The 13,479-nt window shown below is 36.8% G+C and overlaps 1 protein-coding gene across 1 annotated transcript in view; it reads left to right on the top strand.

The window, feature by feature from the left end:
- LOC102854814 overlaps positions 1-13,479 on the top strand; it is a 96,181-nt gene that overhangs the window by 51,094 nt on the left and 31,608 nt on the right. The gene's annotated exons all lie outside the window — the stretch shown is intronic.

The raw sequence follows: 13,479 nt of genomic DNA, 5'->3' as shown, positions 1-13,479 counted from the left end.
TCTCACAATTAGACACAGTATGATAAATTATAATTTTTTACATTATGATAAATACGATAAATGAAGAGAAGATTGAAGTTATCAATAATTCATTTTACTTAGATCCACAATCAATGCCTATAGGAATTGTACATCATGGAGTTGGAACTGATTCATATCTGACACTTCAGCTGGGTTTCAGAGGCAATGTATTTCACAAGCAGAGACTGCTCATATTTCAAGAGCAGCTGGTAGATTTGAACCATGTGACTTCAGGTTGGCAGTGCAATTTCTTACCACTAAGACACAAGAGCTCCCTGCTGATGGAAAAATCAAAGCATGCATTGCATTGAAAAAGTCAGTTGCAAAGGACCTCTCTAAAATCCTCTAAAAAGCATTACTTTATAATGACATTTCATTTTTAAATACTGAGGTGCACCTGATCCAAGCCATAACATTCTTGATCACCCCATATGCATGTAAAACTTGGATATGTGGTTCAAATCCACAAGTTGCTCCACAGCAGAAAGATAAGCAGTCTTCTTGCATGTAATTAACTACTTCTGTAAACCTACTGGAGGATGAGCTGTAAAGTTGGTTCTAATTCGACAGCACACAATAACATATAAGAGTTGACTTTAAAATATTGAATATACCATGGACTACTAAAATAAAAATCAAATCTGTCTTAGAACATACTGATGGAACGTTCCTTAGAAGGTATAATGGTGAAACTGCAGCTCACCCACTTTCACTACATTATCAGGAGAGGCCAGTCCTTGGAGAAAGACATCACACTTGGTAAAGGAGAGATTGGTGAAAAAAGGAAGGTTCTCAGTAAGATGGATTGACAAAGTGATTACAACAATGGGTTTAGACGCAGCACTAATTGTGAAGATAATGCATTATTTCACTCTGTTGTACACGGGATCCCTATTAGGCACTCATTGGTTCTTAACAACAATAAATGTTTGAAAGTCTAACTTCAAGAAAATGGTCAAACAAAACAAAGCATCACCATTGAGTAGATTCAGTCTCATAGCAACCCTATGTCCTAATCCTTAGAAGAGAGAGAACTGTCCATAGGATCTCCAAGGTTGTAATTTTTACAGGAGCCCTAATGACTTAGTGCTTTGTGTGTTGGCTGCTAATTAAAAAGGTCATTGGTTGGAATTCACTGATAGCTCCCCAAGAGAAAAATGAGGCATTCTCCTCCCATGAAGATTCACAATCTCGGAAGAATAATGAAAGGCTGCCTTACATGAGACTTGACTTGGTGATAGTGGTTTTGATTTGGTTTTATTTTTTAATCCTTATGGAAAACAATTGCCTCATTTTTCTCCTACAAAAAAGCTGTTGTTGTGTACCGTGGATTCTGAGCCCGACACATAGCTGACCCTCCAGTGGGTTTTCAGAGGTACTTAATCACTTGGGAGGAGATTGCCCATCTTTTTCCTTCGGAGCAGCTGGTGGCCTTGAACCATGTGCCTTTGGGATTACAGCACAGTATCTTGCCACTAGACTGCAAGAGCTCCCCTATAAAGAGGCTAGTAAGGTCAAGTATCTGACCTTTCAGTCTGCAGGTAACACTTAGCCACTGTGCCATCAAGGCTTTCAAATCTTAGATTATCCCTGTTTATACACCAGACATTATGGTAAGGCTTTCATTTATCAATTTTTTAAAATAATTAATATCATTCTATTAATAGAACATCAAATTCTTAGATGAAATTCTATATCAAAATATATACAATTCATTCCGAAATTGCTCTGGTGGTGTAGACCATATAGAGTTTCACTTTGCTTCTCTGGTGGTTTGATTCCACCAGCTGCTCTGAGAGACAAAGGTGGGCAATTTACAACCTTGAAAACCCAGCTAATGAGTTGAAGGCAACTTCACATCAATAAGAGCAATGGCTTACACCAGAATATTCCTAAGAACTGAGGACAGTAGATCTCAAATTCCTTATTTTTGACATATGGTTGTGAAACACCTATAACTGAAAAGAGCACTATGTTTGGCAAAGTAGAAAGCCAATGAAAAGAAAAGATACTTTCAGTAATGATTTGACGAAAATAGCTACAACACACACACATGAAAACTACTGCAATGAACTCCAAAATATCAACAAACTTAAAATGGCACAGGACCAGGTAACAGGTTATTTTGTTCTTCATAAGGTCACAGTGCATCAAAGCTGACTCCACAGCAGCAATTAAGAACTACAGTGGTGTCTATCTCTGTTAACATGTTAAAAAATAATTGTTATAAAACATGATTTTAATTATCAGAAATCATTACCACTGCTTAACAAATTAATGGACTGAAGCTCAGAGAAGTTGGAGGAAATTCGTAGTATAGCAGAGGACCAGAACAAGTCACCAGGAATTCCGACTTTTTGATTACTAGGAAATAACACAGTCGAGAGGAACAGAAATATTCACTCCTAAGTGATAAGGAGCAATGATGTCAGTTTAAAGACTGAAGTGTACCTGATCCAAACCATGGTCTTTCCAATTACATCTGAAAGTCGAGCAATGAATAAAGATTGATAGAAGAAGAATCAATGCCTTTGAGTTGTGGCCTTAGATAAGAGTACTGACTATCCCATGGACTTCCAAAAGAACAAACATGTCCTGGAGAAAATACAGCCAGGATACTCCTTGGAAGCAAGGATAGTGACCCCTTGATTGAAAAGGAAATCATACTTGGAAAAGTAGAAGGTCAGAAAAAGAGAAGAAGACCCTTAACTAGATGGAATGACACAGTGATAATAGCAATGAGCTGAGGTATACCAGAGATGATGAGGATGACACAGTATAGGTAGGGCTCAGATTCTTTGTTCATAGACTTCCTATGAGTTACAGACATCTAAATAGCACCCAGCAACAATAGCAACATTGCTTATAAGTACCATGGGAGGCTTGAGCATTATTTAACTATTTAATGTATTATGATATATCTCCTAAAAGCCTTGATAGTAAAATAAATTTGAAAATTAAATTATATGTTCATTGAGTTTATCATGGCTCCTGGCATATAGTGTTTACTCCTACCACTATTGCATCTCTTATTAATAGTATCTTTTTTAGAGGAAGGAACTTGTGGTTATCCATGGTGACTGAACAAACGTCAGTCTCTGCTCCTTTTATAAACTCCACCCAAATAAAAAGATTTACAAGAAAGACATAAACTCTCAAAGTCACAGAGAATGGAAGAAAAGACAGAAATAAAGATATAAACAGAATTTTGGAAGCTGGAGCTTGGGTAGTGAATTTTCCAAACCAGAGAAACTTGAGAATTGTAGGCACCAGGCAGGCACCTCTTGTGCCAGGTGTTCAGCATGTCTCTATAATGATCTCAATCTCATGTGGTCTAAGTCACTATTAGGTTTTCCAAATACATTTGGAAATCTCTTAGAGAGATACTCATTTTAACATGTATATACTATGTGTACCTTTGTGAAATTTTCTAATATTAAATCATTAGTAACAGGTAAGCCATGTGAAAATTTAGAAAACTTCTGAATTTAGGCATAGAAATAAAGCAGGTGGTGAAGTATGTAAACAAACCTTAGTTCAGTTTGATTTGGTGTGATATCAGAAAACATAATATAAAGCTAACTATATTTTTAACCTTAAAGATTTTCATTCTGTTACTTGAGAGCCCTGGAGAAAAGAGATAATGTATTAGAATATACCATCATACCGGCACTTATTATGCAGAGCTGATTTGGCAAATTCACTCTAAATTTCTGCTCATTTACTGAAAGAAGGCAGAGATGAAACCAAGATTGAAATCACTAATGCTGACCTTGAGGCCTCGCTAGAAGGGTCTCCTCCACCAAGTTCTATATATGATTAGTCCTTCCCCTGGAGGACTTTAAAAACCTAAATTCTAAAGTTCTGAACCTTAATACTTCTGGGTAAGATGGCAACTTAGTAATCCATTTCCTCCTCAACCAAGATACCAGAAAACAAAGCTAACAGATATTGTTAAATATTTTAGAATCCTGAATTTAAAAGGAAAAGATAAAGAAGTAGCTCACAATAGCAAAGAGATGGAAACAACCTAAGTGCTCATCAATAAACAAATGGATAGAGAAGCTCTGGTAATATTCACACAATGGAATACTATGTTGCATTGAAAATCAAGGAACTCATGCAATATTATTCAAAATGGGTGACCTTGGAGGACATTATGCTCAGTGAAATATCTCAGTCACAAAAGGACAAATACTGAATAGTATCACTGTTGTAGAAAGGGATTGACATCAGGGTTGGGATGAGACTGAGAAAAATTGGGTAAATTATGTATACTGCATTGAAACAGTAGAGGGAGAGAACTGTTTAAGAGCTATTTATGATTGGGTATTATTGTTATGACAAGATTCCAGAATGAAGGTTGCATAGTGGAGTGTACTCGGGGTGGGAGGAGGAGGGAATTGTATACCAATGAAATAATTTTTCTTTAACTTTTCAAAGAGAAGGACGAACTGGGGTGGGGAGGGGTGGGCAGGGAGAAAAATGCAGTGAATGAATGGAAATCCAAAATCTCTGTAAACGTTCATTAAAATTAATAAAAAAGGGGGAAAGAAAGAAACTGTGTTAAAACATCATATTAAAGAGACAGAAAGAGCACAGAGGCATAAATGTTACTGTGACACTATTTTGAACATTTTTAGTGGCATAAGAACTTAGGGCTACAGCCATGCCAACACAAGCAGCTGGCTGAAAGACAGGAAATGTAGTACTTCCCCAGCTGGTCTGCAGTGTCTCCACACCCCATTCCATCATAAACAGACTTAAAAATAAAACCACCAAGACAGAGAATAAAGAAGTTTCCAAAACTAAAGACAAAGAGGTTCACAAGGTTTCAGAGGTCTGTAATTTCAGAAATGGATGTGCAATCCCTCCTAGTCTGTTTCAATCTGAAAGCTCCACTAAAAATATTATATGTATATAATATTTTTAAAAAACTTAAAAACTATGAAACAAAAAATGTTAAACAAAAATTCCATATACAGAAAAAATTCTTCCTCTAATATGATGAAATTAGGACATTTTCAAAGAAACAGAAACTAAAAGACTGTGAAAATTAGACAAACTTTACAAGAAATATTAAAAATTTTTTCAGGTTAAGAATGGAGTACTCAAAATCAACATAAATGAAAATATCATTCATAAATAGACTTGGACGTAGAAATTTATAGAGCAAAAGAATCTTACACTGCTAAAAATAGGGAACAAGAGACAACTACAATATTTTGTTGTTGTTGTTTGTTATGTGCCATCAAGTCACTTGCGACTCGTAGCAACCCTATGTACGAGATCCCTAAAAGCGGTTCTATCCTGTGCCAACCTAGCTATCTCAAACGCCCTTATTCCCACTACTCCAGTCACAAAATCGACCCATCTCATCGAAGGTCTTCCTCTCCTGCCTGGAAGGAGGAGTGGCATCCACTTCCATAATAGCTTGCCTCCAGAAACCCTATGAACCTGGAGAGAGGATGAAAGACACCCAAGCATTGAGGACTCTCATTCATAGGGTCACTATGAGTCACCTGTGACTTGACAGAACTTAACAACAACAACAACATGGCACATTTGTTCCATTATGGCATTTGAAACAGTAGGATATAATTATAATTACTATCAGAGCTTCAAGGCATGTAACTCAATCTTAAATAAATTTAAAAAAAAAAGAAATAGACAATTCCAAAATAATTTTAACAAATTCAATTCACAACTTATGCTGAAGGACAGAATGACTAGAAATAAAACAATTATGCAAAAAAACTAAACAATACAATTAACCAATTGGCTCTTATAGACCCATATCAAAGACTCTGGTGCCACAGTGGTAAGGAGCTGTGCTGCCAACCCAAAGACATGTAGTTCAAATCCATCAGCTGCTCTGCAGGAGAAAGATGTACAATTTTCTCCTATTCAATTTACTACTTATAAAAACTAGTTGGAGTGTCAACTATGAGTTGATTCTGACTAGATGAGACATTACAACAACACCCGCTTAAAAAAAAAAGGCACAAAATATGTTCTTCTCCAGTACAGTTGGGACATTTTCAAGAATATAACATAATTTCCATCACAAAGAAAAACTCAATAAATTAAAATAATCAAAATACTACAAAGCATATTCTGATATTACAGTGCTATAAAATTAGAAATAATGAGGAGGAAACTCAGGGAGAGAAATCAAGAATATAGAAACTAAATAACACTCTGCTTATCACAACTAAGTATTAGAAAAAAGAAAAAGAAAAATTCTAAAAGTTCTTGAAATAAATGAGAACGAAAATACAATATACCAAAATCACTGGGACAGAGAAAAAGACATATTCAGAGATCAGTTTATACAGCCTTTGAGCTGTGAGATTGGAGAAAAGCAGTGAATATCCCGTGGACTGCCAAAAGAGCAAACAGATATGTCTTGGAGAAAGTGAAGCCAGAGTGCTGTTTGGAAGCAAAGATGATAAAATTTTAATTCATGTATTTTGGGCTTGTTGTTAGGAGAAGATATTCCTGCAAGGGGGACATGATGCTAGGAAAAATGGAGGGTCAGCCAAGGAGAGGAACTTTTTTAATGAAATGGATTGACACAGTGACTGCAGCAATGAGTTCAAATGTGTCAGAGATGATGATGATGGTACAGAATAGGACAGGTTTTAGATCTGTTGTTTGCAGGGTCACTATGAGTCATAGTCAACTTGACAGACTAACTGCAACAATCTAGAGCATAAATAGACTTCAAATATAGAAAAATATCCACAACCAGCTGAAGATAAACCAGAATCAATCACCGTACCAATAAGAATTGGTTGATACTAAAATATTTCAAAGTAGCATATGATTAGGAGCCAATGGTAATGAAGGAAGAAGTTCAAATTGCATTGATGGCATTTGCAAAAAAAATAAAGCCCCAAGAACTGATTGAACACCAACTGACAAGTTCTAACCAACTGATTCATCTCTGCATGTGCTGAGTATGCTGTGCCAAGAAATATGGAAGACAGTTTGCTGGCCAAATGACTAGAAGAGATCTCTATGTGTTCCCATTCTCTAGACAATTGATCCAATAGAATATGGACATTATTGGCAGTATCGTTAATACCACATGCAAGCAAAATCTTGCCAAAAATGATTCAAAAATGGCTAGAATAATGCTAAGTGAACTAACTCAGTCTCACAAGGACGAATGTTGTAGAAAACCATTATTGTCAAATGAATATGAAGATCCAATGAGGGAGGCAGGGTGGAAGCAGAGGGATGAGGATGTGTGGAGGAGGCGTAGGGTGTCCAATTTGATGGATGAGGGTGTTAGGGAAATTGGAAGAATATGGTCTGAAAAGCAATGCTTTTGAATTTGTAAATAAACTTGTATACATTAAAAACAAACAAACAAAAATAAATGGCTAGAAAAGTGCATTGGCAGAGAACTGCCAAAAGGCATCATCATGATGTTGTTAAGTGCCATGGAGTTGTAGACAACTCATGGTGACCCTATGAATGAAAGACCTGAACACTTTTGTGACTTTCATCATTTCTCCAAGTTCATGGGGCTTCTGGAGGCAAACTGTTTTGGAAGTGGATGCCCCTCCTGCTTCCAAGCTTGTTTTAATCAGGGAGCTCCACCAAACACTGTCCACCATAGGTAACCATTATTGTATATGACACATCAGTGTCACAGCGTTCAGTGTCACAGCAACCACAAGTTACCTCTCTGAAAAGCAAAAGGACAGACCAGCGTTATGCCATTCTCATCATCTCAGACATACTTGAGCCAACTGCTACAGTCAGTATCAATCCACCTCATTTAGGGTCTTGCTACTTTTTGCTGACCTTCTACCTTTTCAAGCATGATGCTCCTTCCAAGGAACATACCCAAAATATGTGATATGAAGTTTTGCCATCCTTGCCTCTAAGGAGTCCTCTGATTACACTTTTGGCTAGGTGTATTTATTTATTCTTTTGGCAGTTGATGGGATATTCAGCACTCTTCTCCAATACCTCAAAGGCATCAATTCTTCTGTTATGCTTAGTCATTGTTCAGCTTTCATATGCATAGCAAGTAATTGAAAAGACCATGGATTGGATTAGGTGCATCTTGGTTTTTAAAGTGACATCTTTACTCTTTAGCATTTTGGAGAGGTCCTTGATAGTAGATTTTCCCAATGCAGCATGTCTATAATTTCTTGACTGCTTCTAACAAGTGTGTTGATTATAGATCCAAGTAAAATGAAATTGTCACAAATTTCAATCTTTTCTCCATCTATCAGAATGTTGTCTACTTGTCCAGCAGTGAGGATTTTTTGTTTTCTTGATGTTGAGATGCAATCCATATTGAAGACTGTAGACATTGACTTTCTACAGCAAGCATTTTAAGTCCTGATGACACAATAAAGGTTGGCAAATATTCCCTCAATTCTGTGGCCTTATTCTTCTTCATAAAGTCTAGCTTCTTAAATAATATGCTCAGTATTCAGATTGAACGAGTATGGAGAAAAGATACAGTGTGGCATACACTTTTCTTGATTTTTAAACCAGGCAGCGTCCCTTGCTCTGTTTGGGAAACAGCTACTTGGTCTAGTAAAGATTTCACATAAAAACAATTAAGTGTTCTGGGATTTGGATTCTTCTCAATGTTAACCACAATTTGTTATGATCCACACAGTCGAATGCATAACAAATAGATATCCTTCTGATATTTTCTGCTTTCAGCCGAGGTTCATCTACTGTCAGTAATGATATCTCTGGTGCCATGATTTCTCCTAAACTCAACTTGAATTTCTGCAAGTACTCTGTTGATATTCTAACCATTTTGGGGTGATCTTCAGTAATATTTGCTTGCATGTGATAATAATGATATTGCTCAATAATATTTACATTCTCTTGGATTACTTTTTTGGGGAATGAGAACAAATCTGATTCTGTTCCAGTCGGCTGGCTAGATAGTTTAATTCCAGATTTCTTGGCAGAGCCTAGTAAGCAAACCCAGGGCTGCATCTGTGTTTGTTGGAACATATCAGCAGTCAAAATCACATCAGGTGTTAACTCTGGAACAGACATCAATTCCTTATGTGCAAGTCAAAATTGAAGCTGAAGAGAATGAAAACAAATTCACATGAATCAAAAGATGACCCTGAGTCTATCTCACCTGAATTTAAAAACTATCTCGAGAATAAGTTTGAGGCCCTAAACATCAACGATCAAAGACCAGATAAGTTGTGAGGTGACAACAAGGACATCATTCATGAAGAGAGTAAAAGATCATTACAAAGATAATGGGGAAAGAAAAGAACAAAATGGGTGTTAGAGGAGACTGAAAATTGCACTAGAGCATCAAGAAGCCAAAACAGAGAAAAGAGATGCCAAAATAAAAGAGATGAACAGAAGATTTCAAGGACAGCTTGAAAAGACATGGGAAAGTGGTGTAACAAAATATGAAGAACTAGAGTCAGAAAATGAGAGAGGAACTTGTTCAGCATTTCTCAAGCTCAAAGAACTAAAAAATTAATTTAAACCTCAAGTTGCAACATTGAAGGATGCTGTAGGCAAAATCTTGAGTGATCTAAGGAACATCAAAAGAAGATGGAGAAGCCAAAATGCTGCAAAATCTGCTGCCTCTTTGTCAAATTACCCAGAGGACCATAAGTACTACTTCACGCAGACAGTTTGAAAATAAAGTTCCAGAAAAACAAAAGCTATTTCAGGAGGATAATGGAATTCCAGTGCATCTAAAGGGTGGGGCAGCTGATGCCCGCCTGTATAGAGCCACCATGTTTCTTACAGTTGGTGGAACAGCATATGACATATATCAGCTGGCTGTGGCTTTGTTTCCCAAGAAGCAGGATTGACTTCAAGTTATCATTCCAGCTCTGGCTTCAATTTAATTGTGTGCCCTGTGGACTAGTAATATGATCAAAAGAGCTCTTCTTTGGGATCAGTATTTATTGACTTGCACTAACTGTCACCAATAAAGCAGTCTTTACCATGGGGGGGGGGAGAAGAAGATGGAGAAAATATCGTCACTGTACCCAAAAGAATTGGCTGACATGGAACCATTTCGGGAAGTAGCATGTGATAAAGAATGAATTGTTATAAAGGAAGAAGTTAAAGTTGCTCTGAAGGTATTGGCAAAAAATAAAGCCCCAGGAATCTATGTGATACCAATTGGCATATTCCAGCAATTACAAATAGATTGTTTTAACAAAGAGAAATTAATTTTCTTACTGATGAATAGGCTCTCTAATTTAAGGAAGGAGAGAGACTGTGCATCTTTTTTCTGGTGACAGGCAGTTTTCTGGGAAGTAAATTGCTAGGGCTTTTCTCCCAACATGCCTCTGAATGGACTTTAACTTTCTGCCTTTAGGATTGATTCTAGTTTTTGCATGCTCCAGGAGTCATTTATCAGCATCTCCATCTCCCTATGCTATTTGGGTTCTGAATCTCAGCATGTCTACATGCTTATAGCAGAAGGCAACACTATTGTAGCATAATACAACATTGATTACAGGATGGTTGCCTTATCTGCTCAGCTTATTCTTTAGACATAGAATTGCACCTTCTATTTGCTCACTTCATTCACCTTCTGCCCCGTTACTCTTAGGCTTCATTGGACTGTAGAGAAAATAATCTGGAGTCTCATACAAATGCAATTTGTCATTTTTGGGTAGCACCTAATTTCATTTCTCTGAAACATTTTGCACTAGTAGTTTTCCAATGCTTTCAGAAATTGTCATACTTTAAAGTTTGGTTAATTGTTCCTTTCTGGTTTATATATATTGACTTTTGAGCCTTGTCCTGGCTGTTGAAAGTTACTGTTGTACAAAGTTCTGATTCTGACAACTTTACTTTCTCATTTTAGGAGGAAAAACCTAAACAGAACAGAAAGGGGATGATGACAGGGATGGAACAGAGCTAAAGTCAGTTTATTTCTTATTAAAATCTTCAAACATATACAAACATAGAATCAATACAAGCAAACTGATCCTAAAATTCATGTGGAAACTGAAGAGATTCAGAATATCCTAAACAGTCCTTAAAATAAAATTTGAGGACTCATGCTTCAGATTTGAAAACTTAGTACTATATAACCATAATCAGACAATGTGATCCGGTCATAAGGCTTAATATATAGACCAAAGAAATACAATTGAGATTCTAGAAAAACAAAGTTCACATAGTTAAACTGGACTTTTTTTTTCAAGTGTCTCAAAACAATGAGGAAAGAATAGCTGTTTCAGCAAATAGAACTAGATAACTAGATGTCTACAAGCAAAAGAAATAATTTTAAATCCTGCCTCAGACCACATACAAAATTTTAACTGAAAATGTACCAAAGATTTAAGTTTAAGAGGTAAAATGAAATTTCTTCGAAGAAATCATCAGAGCAAATCTTCATGGTCATAAATTCAGCATTAATTCCTTAGATATTACATAAAAGCACAAGAAATCTAAAGGAAAAAATAGGGAAATTGAATGTTATCAAAATTAAAAATATCTAAGAGAGAGACTAGCCCTAGTTATGATTCAGTTAACTACAATCTAGACTCCCTCCTTAAAGCATTAAGGCATGAAAACCTGATTTGGGAATCTGATCTATTCCCATAAATACAAACTATCCTCCTTTCCTTGGCAATTAGCAGCTAGGACTTAGAAAGTACCTCATGCACATCATAACAACACATTTTACAGTTCTTTTTAATCTTCAAAATGTTTGTTACGTTCCATTGACTTAACTCTAACTCTTAGTGACCTTATTATAAACAACAGATTTGAACCTCCACCTACCCTGCATAATGCTCATGATCTCTGTTATGTTGGAGCCCATTGTAGTAGTCTGCACTCTGTCAAGCCATATTAGTATTTTCCTCCTTTTCACTGACCTTTTCCAACATATTGTATCCTTCCAAGGGCTGGTTCCTCCCAAAAATATGCCCAAAGTAAGTGAGACAAAGTTTCATCATCCTTGCCTCTAAAATACAGTCAAGTTACACTTTCTTTAAAACATATTTGTTTGTTCTTTTGACAGTCCATGGGACTTTCAATATTCTTCAACACCACAATTCAAAGGCATCAATTTTTCTTCAGTTTTTATAATCCATTTTCCAACCTTCAAATGCATGAATAGAAAACAAACTAAAAATATCATGGCTTGGGTCAGGCGCATATTAGTCTTTAAGCAGATCCTTGCTCTTTAGCACTTTGGAGAGGTGCTTGGCAGCAGAGTTTCCCAATGCAATACATTGTCTGATTTCTTGACTGCTATAAACCATGGGTGCTGATTGTGAATCCAAGTACAATAAAACAGATGGCAACTTTAATCATTTCTCTATCATGATATTGCCTATTGGTTCAACAGTAAGTATTTTTGTCTTGTTGATATTGAGAAGGCAGTTTGGTATCTCCTCAAAAAGCTGAACATAGAAATCATATATGACCCCAGCTTAGAATATACCCCAAGAAAATGAGAACTGAGACACAGAGACTTGTACACCAATGTTCATAGCAGCGTTATTCACTATAACAAGAACATGAAAAAAAAACCCAGATGTCCAACCACAAGAATGGATTGAGAAAGTATGGTACACACAGTGGAATGCTACGCATTATGCAGGAGCAATGCTTTTGTAAATTGCTACATAACTTGGGAGGGACCGGAGAACTAATTCAGTTGCATAAGGAGATGCAACTTACATCAAAGGTTGTAGGCTTTGATCTTATAGCTTCAAGTCTACTTTCTACAAGTAAAGTTGTATCATCTGCATAATATAAATTGTTGAACCAATCCTAATGCATCTATTTGAAGATCTTCTTTAGATCTTCACAGTAGTATGTATCTTTGAATCCATTTTTGCAGTTACTCAAGAAAACAAACAGATTCATTGTAGAGAGGATTAAACCAGGCTGCTCCTTGAAGGCAAGGATTCCGGGGGTTTCATCTGACATACTTTGGACATGTTGTAAGGAGAGACAGGTCTTTAGAGAGGGACATCATGCTGGGTAGAGTAGAGGGACAGCGCAGGAGGGGAAGACCCTCTATGAGGTGGATTGATTCAGTGACTGGGGCACTCGGGATGGGTGTGTCAGAGGCAATGAGATTGGCACAGGATAGAGCACAATTTAGGGCTGTTTTACATAGGGTCGCTATGAGTCGCAAACGACTCGACGGCACATAACAACAACAACAACATGTTAACGCATCCCTCTGAAAGTCCTCCCCTTTCTTATTAACCTTCTACTTTATCCAACATTAGAACTTTCCCGATGACATAACTAAAGAACCTCTCATTGCCCTCAAGTCAGAACCAAGCCATTGATGATTTCCTAGTGAGTTTTCAGAGGCTGTAAATCCTGCAAAAGCAGATTGCCTGGCTTTCTATCGAGAAGAAGCTGGTGAATTCTAACTCACATCTTTGTGTTAGAGCACAATCCCCTATCCACTAAGTCATCAAGAGCTCCCTAAAGCATTGGAGATGA

Source organism: Elephantulus edwardii, unplaced genomic scaffold, assembly GCF_000299155.1.
Source record: "Elephantulus edwardii isolate Elephantulus edwardi_28Jun2011 unplaced genomic scaffold, EleEdw1.0 scaffold00070, whole genome shotgun sequence".
In the NCBI taxonomy this organism is placed as follows: Eukaryota; Metazoa; Chordata; class Mammalia; order Macroscelidea; family Macroscelididae; genus Elephantulus; species Elephantulus edwardii.
This window is presented reverse-complemented; position numbering and strand designations above follow the sequence as displayed.